We start from the raw sequence: 7,689 nt of genomic DNA, 5'->3' as shown, positions 1-7,689 counted from the left end.
GGACAGAAAACGTCTTCTCCAGCTTGGAAAAAAAGAGTAGAAATTAAAAAGTGGTATCATTGTAGTGTCGTCCCTTTCAAACCATTATATAAGAAAACGGGACGACACTACTGTGTTGCCACTTTTTAATTTCTACTCAAAGCCAAGTTGTACAAGTGTACTTACAAGAAATCACTTCGTGGTTGGTTTTTCTCCAATTGTGATAGTAGTATCTCATATATATATTATAATATAACTACTCTACTCTACTCTTTGGTAGTATCTCTTTCCTCAATATGTGAAACATATGTGAAATGAAAGTGACGCCACAATACTTAATCTCAATGTTGGCAGCACAATTTTTTATCTCGTTGTGACATCAAGTTGGATTAGTTTGGTTGGCAACGCTTTTCACTGACAGTGACAGTACTGACAGTTAAATGACATTACGCTGACCAGTGTTGCCAACTTGGCATAATTGATGCCAGATCTGGCATATTTTCACCCTCATTGGCACAAAATTTTCCATTTAGCATCTGGCATATTTTTTAGCATAATTTAGTCAAAGCCAAGTTTGCACTAACTTGGCAGCAACAATATGCGCCATCGTCTTATGTGGTTAATATTTTCATATGAATTTTGACTTTTGTGGACGGATGGACGTCGACGGACTATATAATGGCTCCTCTACACGATGGGCCAACGCCGGCCACTCCATGGGACACAGCAATGCGGTAGGATGAGATAGCAATATCACTTGCACCCTCTACTTTGGAGTGGCTGGCGTTGGCCCATCGTGTAGAGGAGCCATAAAGTTGATCAATTAGATCTTGTCCGTAGAAAAGGGCAGCAAATTTGAAAAATGTATGTGTTTTGAGTGTCTAATTCCAACCAAGCCACCAAGCCACCAAGATTCCTTTTAAGCTGAAAGGCCTACCTTATGAAGAAAGGCTAAAGGTACTAAAACTGCCCACACTCAAAGCCAGGAGAGCGAGAGGAGACCTCATCGAGTGTTTTAAGATTGTTACCCATTGTTACAACCTCCCTGACATTCACGATTTAATCAATATGAGAACTATCAGCCGCGAGACCCGAGGTCACAGCCTAAGAATTGTTAGCACTCCCACTACTACTAAAGCTGCATATCATTCCTTGCCCAACCGTGTCGTGGCGGTTTGGAACCGTCTACCGGATAGTGTTGTGACTGCTCCTTCGGTCAATGTGTTTAAAAACAGATTGGACAATAGTAGAAGAGCCGGCCGCAAATTTTCTAACCGACTTGATACCACGATGAAATGCAGAATGGTTTCCCATAAAAGTGATGCTAAGTCCGAATTCGATAGTCTGCCACGGCGGAACTTGCCGAAAGTACGAAAAAGAAGGCCACTTCCGGTGCGAAAAAAGGGGGCTGATTTAACCCATCTGATACCGAAATAATAGTTATGGCAGCAGTTAGAAATTTACATGTAGACACATAAAAGCGAAGTCTGCCAGTATTTTTTTTGCCGGAAGTGCTTGGCAGACGCTCTCAAAGGTGGCCAACGGGACCCCTAATTTAACCCATCTGATACCACCATGAGACCAATTCCAGTCGGTAGGTATGAACCCTCATGTCAGGAATATATAAGTCTGCCAAGGCTTTTCCTGCCGAAACACCTTGGCAGACGAGATTATGTAAGCAAGGTCGGCATCGGTTACCCTACACTAACCCATCTGATACCACCATGAAACCAATTCCAGTCGGTAGGTACGAACCCCCATTTTAGGAATATATAAGTCTGCCAAGGTTTTTCCTGCCGAAACACCTTGGCAGACGAGATTATAAACAAGATGACCATCGGTTACCGTACACTAACCCATCTGATACCGCCATGAAACCAATTCTAGTCGGTAGGTATGAACCCTCATTTCAGGAATATATAAGTCTGCCAAGGCTTTTCCTGCCGTAACACCATGGCAGACGAGATTATGTAAGCAAGGTCGGCATCGGTTACCCTACACTAACCCATCTGATACCACCATGAAACCAATTCCAGTCGGTAGGTATGAACCCCCATTTTAGAAATATATAAGTCTGCCAAGGTTTTTCCTGCCGAAACACCTTGGCAGACGAGATTATAAGCAAGATGACTATCGGTTACCGTACACTAACCCATCTGATATCACCATGAAACCAATTCTAGTCGGTAGGTATGAACCCTCATTTCAGGAATTTATAAGTCTGCCAAGGCCTTTCCTGCCGAAACACCTTGACAGACGAGATTATGTAAGCAGCATCCACATACGAGGGATCCGTATTTTGGGATTATACAGATTACGGACATTATTAATAGCTGTAGGCTTATTTATTACTTTATGCTTATACATATTTGTATATAATTATGTTACTAATAAAATATATTTATAATTTATTAAACCTAAACTTAATACATTGGGAATTCATTACCTGCTTACGGCAGTAGTAGGGATAAGTGGGTGAGTTCTGGCTCACTGAGCCAGGCCAACAGTCCCTCCCCCTTTTTTCCCTTGTTGAGGCCCTGCAACCTTGCCTTGAACCCAAACTAATGTCATTGTAGCTCGAATCTAACCTAATCTATTTTTATTGCTTTTAGAATATTTCAATTATCTACTTTTGCAAAGTTAAAGGTTGAAATCTCTATTTCGCATAATGGAATTTTAATGTGACTTTAATGTATGTGCAGTCTACTTAGTAATTGGGTTTAAAGATATAAAAACACACATTTTATTTCCTATCCTAAGTATCCTATTCTAAGATTATTCAAATAATATTCTGAACATATATAGTAATTAGACTGGTCATATTTTTCATAAAATCGATTTCGACTGGCAAAGCATATTACTTTTTGGCAACCGGGTTTTTTAACCTAATTAGACCCCGCTGAATCCGAATTTGCCGGTTGCTCGATCGAAATCTTGACCGGAAGTGAGATATTTGACATTAAAAGTCCCTTTTTTTCGTTTTTCGTAAATAACTCTTAAACGGTGGCACATAGCAAAAAAATGTTCTATTACATAAGTATTCTGCATAAAATTGCCTACAAGAAAGATTCAGTACAATTTTTCGCTAGGATCAATATTCAAAGAGATTTTAACGCGGGAAATTTAATTATAATCACTTCTAAGGTCCCGTTTTTTTAGGTTTTCGTAAATACCTCATAAACGGTGGCCAATATCAAAAAATGTTGTTAGACGTTAATAATCTACACAAAATTTTGAACAAAAAAGATCCAGTACACTTTTTGAAGGGATCAATATTTAAAAAGATAATAAAGAGGGAAAGTTAATTATAATAAATTCTAAGGTTCCTTGTTTTTATTTTTTCATTAATAATTTGAAAAGTATGACTCATAGCGAAAAAAAATCTTATACATTTATTTATTATTTATAAATACATTTACACGACATTACAGTGAACCAATACGTCGTGAAACCAACACTACATATAACAACATATAACAATTGATACTATTTACATTACATGTCACACACGGATAACAAACGTTACGTTACGCTACGTCTTACGTAGGCGAACAACGCGCGAACGCGGCGCGGCGCGGCGCGGCGAAATCAATCCTTTGATGCCCATAGAAGTGTCCTACGTAAGCGATCTCGTTGCGAACGCGGTGCGGCGCGATTTGCACGCGAATGTCAGGCGGCGCGGCGCGGCGCGGCGCGGCGGCGGCCGCTTTCGCCGCGCCGCGCCGCGCCGCGTTCGCGCGTTGTTCGCCTACGTAAGACGTAGCGTTACACTCGAAGGCCTAGCATCCATCACCTCACAGAACCTCAAGCATTCGTTTCTCACAGCCGCCCATCGCCATGCAATCAGATCGCATTCCGGTGCTGACGTGAAGAGCGCATTAAGTAGAGAGAGAGCGCGCGGCAGTGGCGAGTTCTTTCGCGACACAGTTCGCGCAGCCGGCACAGCTAACAGAACGCATCTCCGAGGCCTGAGCTCTATTCTGGAGACACCTGGAACAAATAGTCGCACGAGGCGGCTAACTAGTTCCGGGCAATCCGACGCTCCGCGCAGTGTTCGACACGCAGTAATCATCAACTTAAAAGTCCGTCTGACCTCCAATGAGTTGTATCCAAGGGTTCCCAAGAGGTACTTGGTTGGATATAAAAACGGGTAGTACCCATAAATCTTTTTGTACAAAAACCTTAAGAAAGCCTTTTGCACCTTCTCCAGCAGTAACGCGTACGTTGATTCATGTGGTAACCATGCGATCGATGAAGCCTCTAACTTGCTCCTAACCAAGGCGTTATAAACTAGCTTAATAGCCAAGGTCTTTGAAGTTACGCATGTTGCGGATTACAAAGCCCAGTCTTCGATAGCAGTCGGTAGCAAGTGACACTATATGCTCGTGGAATGTGAGACGCGTATCGAAGACCACACCGAGATCCTTAACAGAAAACACACGATTTATGGGCTCTGATCCCAGAAAGTACTGTGCAAGTATTGGAGCGCGCGAGCGGCTGAAAGTACAGACACAGCATTTGGCAGAATTGAAAAGAAGTTTGTTCTCCATACTCCACCGAAAGACCAAGTTGAGGTCCGCCTGCAATGATTCACAGTCTGTTCCTTGCTCCACACCGTAAACTAACTTTAAATCATCAGCGTACAGAAGACATTGACATGACTTTAGAACAGACTGGAGGTCATTAATCATAATTCCGAACAGGAATGGTCCTAGTATGGAGCCTTGACTGACGCCCGATCGAGTATGATAAGGAGCCGAGACAAAGCAACCATGCCGGACAAATTGCTGTCGATCACGTAGATAACTTGCAAAGAATTTCAGCAATCCAGTAGAAAAGCCAATGCAGCTTAATTTTTGCAGCAAAACATCGTTATCCACGCGATCGAAAGCCTTCCTAAAATCGAGATACAGTACATCACCCTGGCACTACATAAATAATAAACGTAAAATTTCCTACAAGAAACATGCAGAACACTTTTCGCTAGGATCAATATTTAAAAAGATAAAGCAGCGGGTAAGTTAATTTTTCTCAAACATGCAATGAAATATTGATGTTATGTTCCTTATAATAGGCTGCGAAGTATGACGTTTCAGGTGCGGCTAGGACAAAAGGTCGTTAATGGAATTTCATACACATCTTGCAGGCCTAGGCCGGCAAAGTCCTCTTTTTTAATTTTCATTTCACAGATATTTGTGACACAGCATCGTGGCATTCATCCATTAAAAAAAACTAGAGGCAGTTATTGCTTTATGGTTCGTAATGACACTCTGCCACTACGCCTATAAAAAAAAACAAAAAACAATGTTTGCTATAATTTGCAGTTTTATTAGTATAAAATCAACATGAACTTAATAAATAATACATTCTATAATTTTAAATTATAAATTTAACTACACAAATAAAAATATTTCATCTAAACGTTAGCGATAAATAGGTCTACTCAAACACGCGTAGTTATATTTTTTAAATTGTTATGGAGGTAAAGTTGAAAAATATTCATTCTGTTTTATTGGATTTATGGTGCGTTGTTGATTTTTTGACTTTAATATGAGTTCCGACGAAATAATGAAATTAATATTAATTGTAATCGTAGGTGTTGGAATTGGCAGCGTAAGCAGAATTGATTTTAAATAACTTGCTGCCTCTGCCGCCAAGTCAAAGACGAAGTATGTATATGGTTGCTTATGGCAATTTTATTATTTGAGAAACTAAGAAAAATGGCTTACAGTTTATTAGAAACAGTTTTGTGGCATATTTTAAATGAATGTAACTACAAATTCGTCAACACTGTGGAAATTATACTTATTTACTCCATGCATAAAGCAACGATGTATGTGAAACATGATATCAACATGAAAGACTATGTAAACTTATGTGACGAAAACGACAGTCAGACGGATACAAGGCGAAAAAATCAAAGATACATGAAAATATACGGGTAGTAAAAATACACGACTCGTGTAAAACATACGCGTGATAATGATATAGGTACGTGTTGGTTATATTTTGGGTGTAGTTTACTTTTAGTTTTTTCTATAAATAAAACTTGGGTTTCGTGGATTTTTTATTTTATTTATTTCATTGCATGTTTGAGAAAAGCACTATACATACCTCGGCGGGAAATGGGGTTGCCCGCGCTCACACCTATCCGGCCTCGCTTCGCTCGGCCGTCTATATGTCTTCGGCCGGCAACCCCTTTTGTCCCGGCCTCTGTAGTAATGTACTAATAATCAATTTTAAAGTCCCTTTTTAGTTTTTTGTAAATAACTCGTAAACGGTGTCCCATAGCGAAATAGGTTTTTAAGAACAAATTATCTACATAAAATTTCCTCCAAAAAACATCTAGAACACTTTTCTCTAGGATCAATATTTCAAGCGATATTAAAGGAAGAAAGTTAATTACAATCAGTTCACAGGTCACTTTTTTTTAGTTTTTCGTAAATAACTCGTAAACGGTGGCCCGTTGCAAAACAATATTCTACATAAATATTAAACATAAAATTGTCCACATAAAAGGTTCTGTACACTTTTTCGCTACGATCAATATTTAAAGAGATATTAAAGGGGGTAAGTTACTTATAATCAATTTCCAGGTCCCTATTTTTAGGATTTCGCAAATGACTCGTAAAATAAGGCTCATAGCAAAATAAGTTCTTAATGTTCTTGAAAATAAATAATCGATATAAAATTTTCTACGAAAGACATATGGAACACTTTTCTCTTTTTAGGGTTCCGTACCTCAAAATGAATAAAAACCGGCCAAGCGCGAGTCGGACTCGCGTTGCAAGGGTTCCGTACATTACCCAATTTTTAACAGTGTATTTTATATATGTGAAACGCGAGTGAATTGCCTTTAAAAACCTGTAGGGATCGGTTCAAAAACTATAAGTAATGTCCGACTCGCGCTTGACTGCATAATTCTAATAGGGTTTCCTGTCATATATAGATTCTATTCTGTGTATCTTTTCAAAATTTTAGACCCAGTAGTTTCGGAGATAAAGCCCGCTTCCCCAAAATAAAACATTAAAATACAAAAAAATACCACCCCCCCCCCTTTATCTCCGAAACTACTGGGTCTAAATTTTGAAAATAAAATAAAATAAAATAGTTCTTTACCTATATAGACGTAAACCTAAAAATAGGGACCTGGAAATTGATTATAATTAACTTACCCCCTTTAATACCTCTTTAAATTAGTTTAAATATTGATCGTAGCGAAAAAGTGTACAGAACCTTTTTTGTGGACAATTTTATGTTTAATATTTATGTAGAATATTGTTTTGCAATGGGCCACCGTTTACGAGTTATTTACGAAAAACTAAAAAAAAGTGACCTGTGAACTGATTGTAATTAAATTTCTTCCTTTAATATCGCTTGAAATATTGATCCTACAGAAAAGTGTTCTAGATATTTTTTGGTGGAAATTTTATGTAGATAATTTGTTCTTAAAAACCTATTTCGCTATGGGACACCGTTTACGAGTTATTTACAAAAAACTAAAAAAGGACTTTAAAATTGATTATAATTAACTTACCCGCTGCTTTGTCTTTTTAAATATTGATCCTAGCGAAAAGTGTTCTGCATGTTTCTTGTAGGAAATTTTACGTTTATTATTTATGTATAAGATTTTTTTTGCTATGAGTCATACTTTTCAAATTATTAACGAAAAAATAAAAACAAGGAACCTTAAAATTTAGTATAATTAAC

Source organism: Cydia fagiglandana, chromosome 10 (genome assembly GCF_963556715.1).
Source record: "Cydia fagiglandana chromosome 10, ilCydFagi1.1, whole genome shotgun sequence".
In the NCBI taxonomy this organism is placed as follows: domain Eukaryota; kingdom Metazoa; phylum Arthropoda; class Insecta; order Lepidoptera; family Tortricidae; genus Cydia; species Cydia fagiglandana.
Note: the sequence above shows the minus strand (reverse complement) of the source record.